Source organism: Narcine bancroftii, chromosome 4 (assembly GCF_036971445.1).
Source record: "Narcine bancroftii isolate sNarBan1 chromosome 4, sNarBan1.hap1, whole genome shotgun sequence".
Lineage (NCBI taxonomy): Eukaryota > Metazoa > Chordata > Chondrichthyes > Torpediniformes > Narcinidae > Narcine > Narcine bancroftii.
Window position 1 is genome coordinate 39559992 of NC_091472.1, and position 16576 is coordinate 39576567.

A 16576-nucleotide genomic window follows, 5' to 3' on the forward strand; every position below is an offset into this window, starting at 1 on the left:
AAGTCATTTCAAAGACCAGTTTAGAGTTGATCTCAATAATCTGAGTCTAGAATTGTGTTAGGTCAGATCAGGAAAGGGCAGCAGATTTCCTTCCTTGGAGGGCAATTTGTTTGCTTGGACTGTGTATTTTGATTACAAAATGTCGATTATTAACTGGATTTAGATTCCTTAATTTGCTATGATAGAATATGAATTCAAGTCTGGTGTTTAATCCATGATTGCCCAGCTATATCAGCAGTAGCCCCTAATGTATTTGTGGTGAGTAAAACTGGATGATGAGGCTTTGGCAGGGGTCAGAGCCTACTGCACCTCGAGAAGTTCTGGTTTCACAGAGAACACACTGCTGGAGACCTGACTTTTACAGTCCAGTGAGATTTATGTGAAGGCATTGAAGATTCCATGATATTTGGCACAATGTGTCCAGGAGGCAGAGAGAGAGCACCAGTTAGTTAAGGAGAGCATTAAACAGTTAAGTAATAAGAAAATTAGTGAGACCCCACATTTGTCGAATGATCTGAAAATGTATGGCTCTTGGGGAAAAAGGATAAATAATGATCAAGATATAATCCTGTTCTTTGCTTATTCTTTGAAGAAGGCTCAGGCCTGAAACGTCAGTAATATATCTTTACCTCCTATGGACGCTGCGAGACCAGCTGAGTTCCTCCAGCATTTCTGTGTGTTTTTATAAAAATATGACTCCATTTTGCTGTAACTTACTGATAAGTCTCTTGTGCGGCACCTTATCAAACGCTTTCTGGAAATCCAAATATACAACATCAACCTGTTCCCCTCTATCCACCGCACCCATTATGTCCTCAAAGAATCCTAACAAGTTTGTCAAACAAGATCTTCCCTTTCTAAAACCATGCTGCGTCTGCCTGATTGAACCCTTACGTTCCAAAAGTTTCACTATTTCATCTTTAATGACGGCTTCAAGCATTTTTCCAACTACAGACGTCATGCTAATTGGCCGATAATTTCCAGTCTTCTGCCTACATCCCTTCTTAAAAAGTGGCGTGACATTTGCTGTCTTCCAGTCTGCCGGGACCTGCCCAGAATCCAAGGAATTTTGGTCTATGACCACCAATGCATCAACTATAACTTCTGCCATTTTCTTCAGAACCCTTGCCATATCATCAGGACCAGGTGATTTGTCTGGCTTTAGTCCCATTAGTTTCTCCATCACTACTTCCTTTGTAACAACTATTTTATCAAGGCCCTCCCCAACATTCGCATCCTTAACTCCGCACTTGGGCATGCTGGACGTGTCTTCCACCATGAAGACTGACACAAAATATTTGTTTAATGCCTCGGCCATTTCCTCATTTTTTGCTACCAGTTTTCCTTTCTCATCCTCCAATGGTCCTATGTTAACTCTGGCCACCCTCTTCCGTTTTATATATTTATAAATTTTTTTGTTTTCTGTTTTTATATTTTGTGCCAATTTACTTTCATAATCCTTTTTCCCATTTCTTATTACCCGCTTTGTAACCCCTTGGTGTCTCTTAAAGTTTTCCCAATCTTCCAGTTTCCCACTGCTCTTTGCAGCTTTGTACACCCTAGAAAGGCTGGTAAAGGTGTGTGGTGTACTTAATTGAGCGATGAACGGTGCAGTTACAGAGCCAACAGCTGCTGTTCAAATCTGGTGCTGTCTGTAAGGAGCTTGAACTTTCTTCCCGTGTCTGTATGGGTTTCACGCGGGTGCTCTGGTTTCCTCCCATCCTCCATAAATATATGGGGGTTGGATGTTAATTGAGTGTAATTGGGCAGAACGGGCTTGTGGGCCGAAAGGGCCTGTTAGCATGCTGTATGCTGAAATTTAAATTGTAAAAAATTAAAAATAAGAGTAAATAAGTCATGTTATAGCTAAATAAAACTTTGGTTTAGTTCCATTTGGAATATTGTATGCAATTCAGGTCGCCCATGATAAGAAGTATCTAGAGACTCAGGAAAGGGCAGAAAAGAGATCGTATAGAGTAGAATTGAACTCATACATACATTCAAACCAAAGTAATTCGGGTGCTAGGAAAACACAAATAGCTGGTAGATACCAACAAGATGAAAGCCTAGGTAAATATCATATAGAAGAAATCCAGAACAACAATTAGGAGATGATATTCAGGCTCTCCAAATGTCAACCCAACTATTGGTTATGTAAACAGCAGGATATTGCTCACTGTTTGATATGACATACAAAAAGCATTGAAATATAAAGGAGAATAATCTTAACTCAGACCAAAACCAAAGCTATCTACCGGTTTTGTATGTTATCTCAGATGCGATGCTGTTGTATTCTGAGATTATGGTAAGATTCTAGCTTATCTGTGCCCAGAACCAATGATAGAAATTGTTTTGAAATCTCGAGGAGACTTCTTACCCATACATATTAAAGATCAGTTAAATAAACACTGAAGGGTCTTCGATATCCCAAACTAACACTTCAATAAGGACCTCACTCAGGGATCCATCTGACTTCAACTTGAAAAGAGACAACAGATTCATAAGATCTTTTTTTTACAGTACATGTCAGCTGAAGGTTTCTTCACAAATGCAAAATATTTAAAAGAATTATAGTGAAGGTGGTGTTGTTGTCTGACCACCACCCTCTTACACAGGACGTATGGAGGTATTGCATCAAGCAATTGATTGCTAGAATCAACAATCAGTTTTAGGTCTCCAGAGGAAGCAACTGCAGAAATGCCACCACTCCTGACTTGAGATAAACAATTAGACAATATTTTATTCACTGCTTTTCAAATAAAAGTAATACACTTTAAACACCACAGCACAGCCCCATCTATCAGTGCACAGTGAATGATAAGGTGGAGGATGTTGATAGGAAGCAATTCTCACCATACTGAGTTTGTAGGCCAATTGCCACTTCCTTTATCCATCAAATAAGCAGTTTAAAAATTTAGGCAGCTTGTCGCAAACATGTGGATTCCTGCTATCAGAACTGCTGGGTGCTGATAGCTGTGAAAATCACCACAGTCTCTCAACTCTTTATCAATGGCTACTCTCAGTTATCTACTGAGTAAAACAGGTGCGTGTCAAGCTAAAGGATCCAGTTTACTGGCATTATGGTCCCAGTATTTCACCTTTGACCTTAATTGTAAACACAAGGGACTTCATGGATTTATGTAATGTTACTGTGTAGAGAGAGCTGTGTTTGGACATCGTGTGGGATAGCAGCTCAACTCATTGGACAAAGATGATGAGGAGGAAATCAGGAAGCATCAGATAAATGAGGGGCCACTTCAGCATCTTAGGCCAAGAAGCACAGGGGATCTGCTATTTGCTGAGTAATTCTGGTGACCAGCTTATTCATTTATCACTTAGAGTTAATGTTGCGGGTACTGTCTAACAGGTGTTTGTACATTCTCTTCATATCAGTGTGGAATTCCTCCAGATGCTCTGATTTCCTCCCACCCTTCAAAAACATACGGGATTTGTAGGTTAATTGATGTATTTTGGCGGCACGTGCTTGGGGGCCTGTTACCGTGCTGTATATCTAAATTTATCCTGAAGTCTTAAGCAGAACTCATGATCATACCCTTCTGAGGATCATCTCACCTATTTAGACAGCTTTTATATCAAAGATTTATTGACTGTGTGAACACAGAAACTGATAGTGAACCGTGCTGTCAATCAAAGTGTGAAACTCTAATTCTCCAAGCAGCATTTGTATCAGGTCGCAGCTGCAGGCACGGCAGCCTCATCAATCATGGGGTTTTGGAGGTTCAGAGGAAATTAAAAATGTAGGACAACTAAAGTAAATTTATTTTTTATTAACATATTTGATGGTTCTAGACTGGCAGACTTCTTAACCTTTTTTGATAATTTTCGATGAGCACACATTTAGTTCACTCACTTTGAGATGATACACAGAACTGTAAAACTCTGATCATCTGCTCTCCGACTCTTTGGCGAATCCAACCAACTGTTTGGCATCTGAAACCCTGGATGATGTTTTGCTCCCCACTCTTCCAATTCTCTCTAGGACTGTGAAGCTGCACTCCTCTTACTCAACAGAGTCATGGTTGCATTGCACCCTAGATATTAATTGGAACCCTATTTCTGCACTGAACAAGATTCACCAGGGGCCTGACAAACACTTCTCCAAGACTCATTCAGGTCTTGGTTCCCAAGAATCACTGGACCCTTGAATCACTGCACTCCCTTGAAACTTCCCGGGTTCATTGAAAAATGTATTTTCATGGTGTAATACCTAAAAGCAAATTAAAGATGTATTAAAATATCAATAGCATTTAATAGTCCAGAAAATCCACCAATCAGATGCATGACAAATTATTGGAGTTTTACTGAGCTAGAAGTTTACCAGTGAACCATGTATGTTGAAAGAGTCAGCATAATCAGAGAGTGAATAAATTGAATGAGAGTATGCGAAGCAGGCTTTTGAGAATTGAAGGGAAGTAAAGGAACTTGGGGCCATGGTGAGTTGAAAGGGAGCATGGCAATTGGGGCCCCAGTAGTGGAGAGCACAGAAACTGGGGCTGGAGTAAGTGGGAAGGGAGCTTGGCAAATATCACCATTTGAGCCAGATGCCAAGCCATCTGGATTTTATAATAGTTAGATAGCGTATTATCAGATGGCAGATAATGTGATTTAGTTGGAGAGTTATATGAATTAAAATGGTCTGATCCTCATGCTTGGCATCCAGTTTCATGCCTCAATTGAAGTTTAGAATTATTTTAAAGGATTTGCATGAAATAAATATGGTCCATTTGTTAAGTTGCAATGAGCGATTTAAAATGTTAAATGATTTTCCAAGCAGCATTTGTATCAGGTCACAGCTGCAGGCACGACAGCCCTTTCAATCATGGGGCTTTGGAGGTTCAAAGGAAATTAAAAATGTAGGACAACAAAAGTAAATTCATTAAAAAAAATATTTTTTAAATTTATTTTGTGGTAGTCATAAATGCAACATGTAGCTTTTAAAGGTGTTCTTTGCTGTTATTAGATTTGTATACAGTATATAAATAAAACACACACACACAATGTTAATCATATCTTTACATTCCCATCAATGTACATTGTTATGTTTGTTCTTGAAGAACACCATTACTATTCCCGTAGCACCTTGTTCCTTTCCCCTCCCCCCCCCCCCATTCTGGATTGTGGTCCTTCCCCACAGCACCCTCATGTTGGCTGCACCAAACATCTGGGCATTCCTTAGCATGAACTCCTGCAGCCTGGAATGTGCCAGTCAGTTCTTCCAGGCAATAGTGGATTGGGTCTTTTGCAATCATATTTTGTGCAAGTACACCAAGAGAATATTGGAAAGCCTACTTCTCAAGGTGACTGAAGGTTCACTTAATAGAAGGTCAGCATTCTGTGGTTTATGGATTTTTGATGTGTTATTTTGTTATGCTATTTCATTGCAACTGCTGGGGCTAATATGTATGCAATATATATCTTGTATGTTAATAAGTTTTGTGACACAGGCAATTGGTAGATGAAATATAATACAGAGAAATATGGTGATATTTTTTGCAAAAAGGATAAAGAGATACAATATAAGAGTCTTTAGCACAGTTCTAAACCATGCAAGAACAGGGATCTAAATTTAGATGGTTATAAATCTTTGAAAGTGACTGGCTATCATGAGAGAGAAGTTAATAAAATATAATATCTTGGGCTTTTTTGTGTATTTCCCCTTTGGAAATAACTTTACTCAGGAGGAGAGGTAAGCATGTCTTTATTGATGGCGCAAGCTGAAAACTCCCCGTGCAACGTAACTCCGTGTATCTGACTCATGCATGCGTGTTCCCATAACATTTTTTCCCCTCAAAAAATGTTTTGTACTTTCTGGTAAGTAAGTATAACGTTAAATTCAATGATGTTTTTAACAATACAGAGAATTTAACTATGTTCCATTGATCATGGTAATATAGATCCTGCGCTACTTAAAATGTATCAACAAGAACAGACACAAATGTATTAACTGGAAACAGACAAGGTCTTTAAATAATCAGTCCATAGTCTTTGAGATGCACTGAATAAAGTCTTCAAGTCACTGCACCTAGTTTTCTAAATGTACTGGACACATCCCACAAGGTGTCTTCGTCAGGCCAGTGGGCTAGATGATTGGATTGACTGCTCTATACAGCTTCATTTGGCCATCAAACAGTGCCTTCTTTTGCAGCTATAATGGTCATCTCTCTCTCTTCTCACTACATATCAATGTATTCAGAATGGTTTCTATATTTTCCATTTACAGGTCTACCTTGCTGATTCCCACTTCACAAATATATTTACATACTTTGTGAGATTAAGCAAATGGACTGTTCCTTTGCACTGTAGGACTTTGTTTACTCAGCCTTATTTTATAAGAACTTGAAGCACTGTTGGTTCAACACTTCCACAAATTCTGACTCAAATCATTGTCAATGTACTAAGCTCCACCAGTCACCAATCAGTCTGGCTGCAGGTTGTACAACATGTATTCCTTTTTCTTCAAAGCACTGACTCACCGCTTAATTAACTTTTTGCTTTCCATGTTCTTCAAGATTTTGTTATCTCTGTTAGAGGGAGGTTGCTCTTGTATCAAATGTCTCTGCTCCATATTCCTTTATTTCCCTTCATTTTAATTGCAGTTATGGAATCCTTTATGCCAGTGGTTCTCAACCTTTTTCTTTCCACTCACATACCACTTTAAGTAATCCCTATTCCATCAGCGCTCTGTGATTAATAAGGGATTGCTTAAGGTTATATGTGAGTGGGAAGGGAAGGTTGAGAATCACTGCTTTAGACCCAAATGTTACTGAAATATTTTGCATGAGAAAAATTGTCATTGGCCCATTTCCTTTGGAGTTATGAAACCGTGCACATAACAAGTCAATTAGGTATGATTGAAACAGTGGTTTTCAAACTTCTTTTTACCCACATACCACCTTAAGCAATCACAGAGCACTTATGGCTTAGAAAATACTTAAAGTGGTAGTGAATAGAAAGAAAAAAGGTTGAGAACCACTGCCTTGTGCAGCAAAGGAGACCAGCAGCGCATCTCAGAAAATCTAGCTGGCCTATTGCTGTTTTCTGCAACTCAACATGTGGCATGTAATTCTGAATAACTTGGTCCATGATTCCTTGTGGAAACTGCCGCCATAATTCCAAAATCCTGGTTTCCAATGCGATAGGATTAGGAGGTTTTTTGAATATTTTACTTATGATTTTCCAAACTTAAACTCAAACAGTTATCAATACTATCAGTATCAATGTTAACAGTATCAGCATTGACTACAATTTAAAATTATCCATTTTATACATTTTTCTGCAGAGTTCAAGGCCTTTAGATCTCCCTCCCTCCCCAACCCCCACATTTAACACTTAACTAACCACAAGGACTGCCTAAAGAAATCTCTTGGTGCCTGCCACATTGACCACCGCCAGTGGGCTGATATTGCCTCAAACCGTGCATCTTGGCGCCTCACAGTTTGGCGGGCAGCAACCTCCTTTGAAGAAGACCACAGAGCCCACCTCACTGACAAAAGGCAAAGGAGGAAAACCCAACACCCAACCCCAACCAACCAATTTTCCCCTGCAACCGCTGCAACCGTGTCTGCCTGTCCCGCATCGGACTTGTCAGCCACAAACGAGCCTGCAGCTGACGTGGACTTTTTACCCCCTCCATAAATCTTCGTCCGCGAAGCCAAGCCAAAGAAGAAAAAGAAAAAGAAGAACCACAGCTATACACAACATTCAAGACACAACAACATACATTAGAGTTTTATGGGTTTGTCGCAACACAGCGTCCAGTGCTCAGGCAGTTTTCTTCTCTTGACTTTTCCTGGCTGGGATGGGAATGAAACCCACTGCTCTCCACCCGACCCCCCCCCCCCACCACTCCCACCCCTCACTGATTGAGGGATAGACGGAGGAGGTAGGGCAGTAAGGCGTGATGGTCCAAACTATAAACATGCTCCAATGGAATGTAAGTTTGGTTGCCAATTTTAAAAAAAAGTGTTAAACTTTTTTCTTAATTTGCAAGTAATTTTCTCTAGGGGACCACACCTTTGCATTTCTATGTTTCAGCAAGTAATGCTCAGGCAGGTGTTGGATTTCCAGGTAACCACTATGCACTTCCTGACCACTGCCGATGTGATCATTACAAATTGGATTTGAAATTTGGACAGGTTTATTGTAAGTCTTGTGTCCATTATGTTTTCCAGCAGAAACAACTCTGGGTTCTGTGGAAATATTTATCTATATATTTTTATGGGACTTAGCCTAGTTCTACCCAGAAGGTTCTCACCTTGGTACATGTCCAGGTTGCATGCACAAAGGTTATCTCAATGCCACATTAAAAGCATTGGTCTGACAATTCTGGTTTAGATCTGTTCAATTCTTGAGGCATCAGGTTCAGCTGGTATAGAAAGTTGTATTGTACCAGCCTATACCTTAAAGTCAGACCAGTACCATTTATTAATCATTATTTCTAGTTTAGACTCCCACCTCTGCCTTGATTTATGAATGCCTGGTTCAGGAAATTCCGCTTGGAGCAAAAGATACATTGCCAAGATGAACTTCTGTGTGTTCCCCCTTCGAATTGTGGCCTCTGTCACTTCATGTTGGCAGGTCTATGGTTGGACCTAATTTGTCCTACAAAATGATCTTATCTGAAGGTAGGAGTGGAATATCTTATTTGATAAATTATGCCTGAGTTGTTCAAACAATATTAGTTGCCCCTGCTTGTAACAGTCCTCTACACACCTGATGCCATTATGATGCCAGATGTCCAGGATCTTGTTACCTACTGTCAATTTTATTAATCTATTTGGAGTCAGGGGTGTTTTTGGGGACAGCTCACCTTTCATTCCAGGATATTGGTTAATTTTATTCCAAATGAAAATAATTTGTTTTAGTACAGGGTTACCGGTTTTCCCAGCTAACAATTAAGCATTCCATTTATAAAGTCCTCTGCTACTTTCTCGTCTACCCCATGTAGACTTTCTCGTCTACCCCATGTAGATCAATTTGTACTCAGGATGGTACATCTCCCCCTTCAAAGAGTGAGGCGATGTATCTCGATTGGGCTGCCCAATAGTATTTCTTGGTCTGGAATTCATAATCCGCCCAGACTGTAATCCCAGGTCACATTTGCCATAGAGACCCTGGCTACTTTCCATTCCATCTTATTCATGAAAGGAAATTTTGGAAGAATTCCAGGGCAACGCCACGGGCAGTGTCTGGAAGAGGTACTGAAGACTTGGCAACACATAGGAACATAGGAAGTAGGAACAGGAGTAGGCCAAAAATAGCCCATCGAGCCTGCTCCGCCATTCAATACGATCATGGCTGATCTAATTTATGACCTAACTCCACCTACCTGCCTTCTCCCCATATCCCCTAATTCCTCTATCATATTAACACATTCATTTTAATACAGTTGACCCTACCCACTAAAGTCATGGGGAAGGACATCCATCTTTCCCCATTTTCCCAAGCAAGGGGGTATAATTTAGTTTATATAAATTATTCAAGTTATTGTCTATTCTGACTCTTAGATATTTAATCCCATTTTGTGGCCACTTTAAATAACTTTTCTTGGTATTGACTGTAATTCCCCTTAGTAAGTGGCATAGTTTCACTCTTGTCCCAATTGACCTTATACCCGGTGATCTTCCATAGTCCTCCAGAGTAGAGTGCAGCTTGGACAATGAGATTTGCTGGGTCTGTCAGATATATCAGTACATCTTCAGCAAATAAATTCTTGGCCTACTCTAAAACCCTTGATGTCTGGATCCTGGTGAGTGGCTTCAGATAATGGCTCCATGGCTAGTATGAACAGGACTGGAGATAGCAGGAACCCTTGTCTACTTGATCTTGTCTATGGGGAAAGCTGGAGAAATTTGTCTGTTGGTCACAACTTTAGCCTTGGGTGCATGGTACAGTGCCCTTATCCAATTTATAAAAGTTGGCCCTAACCCCAACTTTTCCAGCACTTTGAATAAGAAATCCTACTTCAATCTGTCAAATGCCTTTTCTGCATCCAGAGCCACAGCTAAACTTCTCTTGTTTCTGGTTTGTGCCAGATGCATTATACTCAACAGCCTCCCAATGATGTCCACTGCCTGTCGCTTTTGCACAAAGCACATTTGGTTTTTATTAGTTTTGACAAATGTTTCTCCTATCTATTTGCCAGGGCTTTGGCCAGTATCTTGTAGTCTGTGTTTAACAGTGAAATGGGCCAATAAGAAGATGGCATTGGAGTATCTTTCCCTTTTTTAAGGGTTGTCTTAATGATTGCTGTGGAAAAAGATTCCGGGAGGGTATGGGTCTCAATTGCCTGGTGTACCACCTCTCTATATAGAGAGACATCAATAAATCCTTAAATTCCTTATAAAGCTCAGGTGGAACCCCATCCTCCCCGGAGACTTGTTAGTAAATTCAATTCTTTCCCTAACTCTTCTTCCATAAAGGGAAGATCTAGGCCTTCCTGTTCTTCTGGGTCTAAACTTGGTAACTCTAATTTAGATAGGAACTCACTGGCTTTATCGGACCTCCCTGTCAATTCTGATTTATATAAACCCTCATAAATATAATAGTATAAGGTTGAAGACAGATCATGTATTTACTTTATTGTGCACCAAATAAAGTTCAAATACGGTTGTCAGGTTTTCAGGAATGTATCGTGTTTGTTTCTTAAATTATAAGTAATCTTTTCCATAGGACTACAACTGTGCATTTCTGATATTCATCTCTTGAGAGAAATTGGTGTATATGATTTCCATGTGATGGCAACATATTTCTTATTCTTATTAATCAAAATCAAAATTGCTGCACCCGCTGCTTTCGAATTGAATGAGGAAGAGAAAATCCTGGCCCACCTCCCCCACAATTGCCTCAATTTGCCGTGTTGCATTTTAGTAAGATGTGTTTCTTGGAGAAATACTGTGTCAGCTTTTTATCTTTTTTAAATATGAGAGTATTTTTTTGACCCGTTCAAACCTTTGACATTAAAACTTATAAACTTCAATGACTTATCCATAATAACATTAAAAATTCTGTGCAAATATACAAGTATGGAAATGGTTTCGTGATCTATGACTTTGCCCTAAATATCATGCAGCCTCCACCTCGGTGGTGATGTAGACAGGAAGCCCCCAAGGCCTGCGAAGAAAAGCCCATGAGAACCTTCAGGGAAAAAGGAAGAACCCCACTCTAAAGTGCCATTTTGAAAACTATCTCCCCCCCTATTGACGCTATTATGCCCCTTAAGTCAGAGTTGTACCATGCTGTACCTTCAGAACATTCTTTCCATTCTTTGAGCTCCCTGAGACATGGATAGGATAAAACTTTGACATTTCGCCATAAAAATTAAGATGACCACCACAGAAAAAAAAAACTTCACTATGTCTTAAATATCTGATTTACCAGCCTTTCACCATTGGCTTCACTGTTCCTCTTCATAGTTGTTCAATAAACTCTTCCACTTCTTCTTTTGATTTAAAATGTCTTCTATTGCATTCGGAAATGTCCACTCTCAATGTTACTGGGTACAGCATTGTATATTTAAAGTTCTTTTCTCGGATTGCCTCTTGACCACATCAAATTGTCTTCTTCTCTGAATCACCGCTTTACTAAAGTCCTGGAAGAACATGATCTCTGCATTGTCCCATTTCAAGAGAGAACCAGAGTTTCGAGTATTTTCATCCTAAGCAACTCTTAGGATCATCTCTCTATCTTTGAAGCTCAGCAATTTCAACAGAACAGGTTGAGGATGGGCTTCACCTATTCTCCTCAGTCCCAATGTTCGATGAGGGCGTTCAATGTGCATTCGGTCGCCAAGTTCATCTATGTAGCCAGTTATATCGTATCATACGTAATTTAGTATTTAACGTGTTCCTCATCGTTCCTATACCTAGCTCCTCCCATTTTTCATTCTTTATCTCTGTATTTAAATATTTTTCCAAATTTTGTTTCGGTTTATTCTTTATTTCATCCTCTTGCTTATATTTCAATTTTTTTTTTTTTTTTTTTTTTAATTTTTTATTTTTCACACCATAAATCACAATAGCCATGATATACACTTTTTCTTTTCCACACCTTTACAGTGACTTTTTCTCCCTCCCCCCTCCCTCCTCCCAAGCCACCCCCCCATCCCCCCCCCTCTCATCCATTTTAGTTATACAATCTAGGTTGCATTAATTCAGTTAGACAATGTTGTCATTCAACAAAAATACACCAGAAATTCTACTGAGTCCATTCTTTTCTTTTCTTCTCCTTCCATCAACTTAGGTAATGTTTGTTCCCGGTAGGTTTTCGCTATTGTATTTAATGTAAGGCTCCCATACTTGTTCGAATATTTCAATATTATTTCTTAAACTATATGTTATTTTTTCTAATGGAATACATTTATTCATTTCTATATACCATTGTTGTATTTTCAAATTATCTTCCAATTTCCAGGTTGACATAATACATTTTTTTGCTACAGCTAGGGCTATCTTAACAAATCTTTTTTGTGCATCCTCCAAGTCAATTCCAAATTCTTTATTTTTTATGTTACTTAGGAGAAAGATCTCTGGATTCTTTGGTATATTGTTTTCTGTTATTTTATTTAATATCTGATTGAGATCATCCCAAAATTTTTCTACTCTCTCACATGTCCAGATTGCATGAATTGTTGTTCCCCTTTCTTTTTTACATCGAAAACATCTATCAGATACTGTTGGGTCCCATTTATTTAACTTTTGCGGTGTAATGTATAGTCTGTGTAACCAATTATATTGTATCATACGCAGCCTCGTATTTATTGTATTTCTCATCGTTCCAGAGCATAACTTCTCCCATGTTTCCTTTTTTATCTTTATATTTAAATCTTGTTCCCATTTTTGTTTAGTTTTACCATTTGTTTCCTCATTTTCCTTTTCTTGCAGTTTAATATACATATTTTTTATAAATCTTTTGATGCTTATATTTCAATTTGATGTACATGTTGGTAATAAACTTTTTAATTATCATTGTGTCTGTGATTAAATATTCATAGCCGCTACTTTCTGGTAATCTCAAGCTATTTCCCAGTTTATCTTTTAAATAAGTTTTTCAATTAGTAATATGTAAACATTGCACCTTGTGTTATTCTATATTTATCTTTTAATTGCTCAAATGTTAATAAATTATTTCCCAAAAAGCAATCTTCTATTTTCTTGATTCCTTTTCTATCCCATTCCTTGAAAAATAAATTATCTATTGTAAAATGAATTAATGGGTTTTGTGTTAATATCATTTTTGGTATTTAATAATTTATCTTTTTTTCTTCCAGGTATATTCTTTTCCATAATTTAAGTATGTGATGTAGTGCTGGTGAATTGTTATATTGCACCAATTTTTCATCCCATTTCTAAAGTATGTGTTCTGGGATATTTTCTCCCAATTTGTCTAATTCTATCTTCGTCCAGTCCGGTTTTTCTCCTCTCTGATAAAAATCTGATGTACCTTAACTGTGCTGCCCTGTAGTAATTTTTGAAGTTTGGTAGCTGTAACCCTCCTTGTTTGTAACTCCATGTTAATTTTTCTAGCGCTATTCTTGATTTCTTACCTTTCCATAAAAATTTCCTTACTATTTTCTTCAGTTTTTCAAAAAGTTTTTCTGTCAGGGGAATTGATAATGTTTGGAATAGATATTGCACTTGTGGGAACACATTCATCTTAATACAGTTTACTCTTCCTATTAAAGTTAACGGTAGTTCTTTCCAATTCTCTAAATCTTCCTGTATTTTTTTAATTAATGGTTCATAGTTTAATTTGTATAAATGGTTTAGGTTGTTATCTATTCTGATACCAAAGTAAAGTATCACCTGTGATTGCCATTTAAAAAGGATTTATTTTTAAAATTCTGAATATCAACTTTGTTCATTGGCATCACTTCGCTTTTATTGGTGTTAATCTTGTACCCTGATATCTCTCCATACTCTTTCAGTTTTGTATATAGTTTTTTTTATTGAATTATCTGGTTCTGTTAAATATACTATGATGTTATCTGCAAATAGGCTGATTTTATATTCTTTCTCTTTTATTTTTATTCCTTTTATCATAGTTTCCTTCCTTATCAACTCCGCTAGTGGTTCAATAGGCAAAGCAAACAGTGAAAGGGATAATGGGCATTCCTGTCTTGTTGACCTGCTTAATTTAGAGTGATCTGAATCATATCCCTTTATTACTACCTTTGCTCGTGGTCCATTATATAATGTTCTAATCCGGTTAATACATTTTTCCAGTAGTTTAAATTTCTGTAACACTTTAAACAAATAATTCCATTCTACCCTGTTGAAGGCTTTCTCTGTGTCTAATGTAACAGCTACCGTTGGTGTTTTATTTATTTGTGCTGCATGAATTAAATTAATAAGTTTACAACATTATCTGCTGCCCGTCTTTTTTTTAAACAAATCCAGTTTGATCTTGCCTTACTAATTTTGGTACACAGTCATTCAGTCTGTTTGCTAGTAATTTTGCTGTTAATTTATAATCTGTATTCAAAAATGTTATTGGTCTGTATGATGTTCAATGTTAATCTCTTAGTGATTTATCCTCACTTTTGTAGTTGAAAATTTTTCTTTAAAACCACTTTTTGGTCGTCTTTTAGAGGATTTTATCGGAGAGCACAGAGAAACACGTCTGCTCAGCCACCCAGCATGGCCACGCCTCTTCTTTGCAATCTTTGATCTTTTGGAATTCCAATCTCTTCCCAGATACTCTGAAGATCCATCTCCTCCCAGATATCCTGAAGTCCCGGTGCTGCATTGAAACCGATGACTGACTTGCTGGCTAGTGCATTACTTTTCCACACATTCTCCGGGCTGGCAGTATCCTGCCCCTTGCTGTGTGTCCTGTCCTGACAGTCCTGGTCCTGGCTGCCCAGCCCTTCTATGGACATCCTATGCCTACTATCTTGGCCTCTCACTCGGTGTCTGGACCCTGGCTGCCCCAGCCCCAGTTTCCTCAGCTGTTCCGGTCCTGGGTCTTGAGGGTGGCTCCCAGCTGACCCAGCCCTGGTTTCCCTGGCTTTTCCAGACCCAGCTCCTGAGTTTGGCCTCCAGCTGTTCTGGCTGTGGTTTCCCAGCTGTTCTAATCCTGGCTCATGAATGTGACGTCTCATTTTTTCTTTATCTAACTCACTTTTATGGTGTTTTATTTTCGAGTTCCTTCCTTTTTTTTCCTGCTGACAGGCATGTGCTTTCATTTCGCTGTAGCCTGACTCTTTGTCATTTTTTTTTTCACCAAATTTTCCCTCCCGATGTCCTTTTTCTGAAATCCTATAGATCCCGTCGTCTGGAGTGTGGATATTTTAACTTGGTTGATTCTTTGTTGTGCATTTCTCCTTTGAAAGTAACAATATTTGGGAGGAGAGGTATTCAGGAAAGATGACGCCAAACTGAAAACTCCCCATGCAACAGAACTCCATGTATCTGACGTCACTTGCATGACTCATGCATGTGCCTTTCCAAAGCAGGGTTTATGTACAAAAACATGCAAGTAATGCTAAAACTTTATAAAATTCTAGTTAAGGCACTAGATTGTAACAATTTTTCTCAATATGTGAGGAAGGATTTAAAGTTATTTAGAATGATGGAGATTTTTAAAAATCATTTACAAGCTTGAATTGTAAGAAATTGGGGTTCTTGAATCAGAGTATTGATAGAAAATATTAAGATATTCAAAACAATGACAGATGTAAGCAGTGCACAAACAAGAAAACTCTACCAGGGATCTGGTGGCACAGATTCACAATGACAAAGAAAGATTATCAAAGCTCCCTGATGTCACAGCACAGATTTCCTTGGGGAGGGGTGTAGGCTGAAGCATCTTCATTAATACCTTTCCTTCCTTGAGAAAGTGAGAAAGTTCAATAATGATGGCATAATGTTCAATTCCATACACAACTCCTCAAGAATTTAAATAATTTTGCCACAAAACATGGATAACCTCTGGGCATGAATGGATATGAAGCAAGTAATCTTAGCTCTGACCCTGAAGCATCCATTTGCCACCTATACATTGACCTATCTTTCCTTGTCCTTCATTGGCAGAATTGAGACCAAACATAAGTTTGAAAAACAACACCACATATCCCATCTCAAAAGTCTACAAACCAATGGCTTGAACATTGAATTCTTCATCTTAAACTGATCTATGCCTCCTCAATCCCTTTCTATCTCCCTTTCATCTACTTAGCTCCTCTCACAAAGCACTTTCTTCTATCTTCAGCACCCTGTGACCCAGTTCCTTTCCTCTCCCCACTTCCACCTTCCCACCACATTCTGTTCCCCATTGTTCCCATTTAGCTACCATCCTTCCCTTGTATGATTCCACCAAGTTCAAGTTTATTGTCATATTTTACCTATTACAGTGAAGAAGGTTCTTCTGTAGTCAACTCCAACAGACAGAATATTTACAGAATACAGTGTTACAGTGAAAAGACTAATTGATACACAGCAAAAGCAACATGATGTCACTCTTGTGAAGTTCATTCTGGAACCTGATGGCAGCAGAGAAGAAATTGGCTTTAGGTTTTAGTGTGTGATTTCACTGTCAGGAGGAGGGAGAAGACATG

At 38.5% G+C, this 16576-nt stretch overlaps 1 protein-coding gene and 1 pseudogene across 3 annotated transcripts in view; one reads left to right on the forward strand and one right to left on the reverse strand.

The window, feature by feature from the left end:
- LOC138760479 (protein kinase C epsilon type) overlaps positions 1-16576 on the forward strand; it is a 680128-nt gene that overhangs the window by 216699 nt on the left and 446853 nt on the right. The window lies entirely within an intron of this gene.
- Positions 4127-6606, reverse strand: LOC138760226 (DNA-directed RNA polymerase III subunit RPC6-like; annotated as a pseudogene).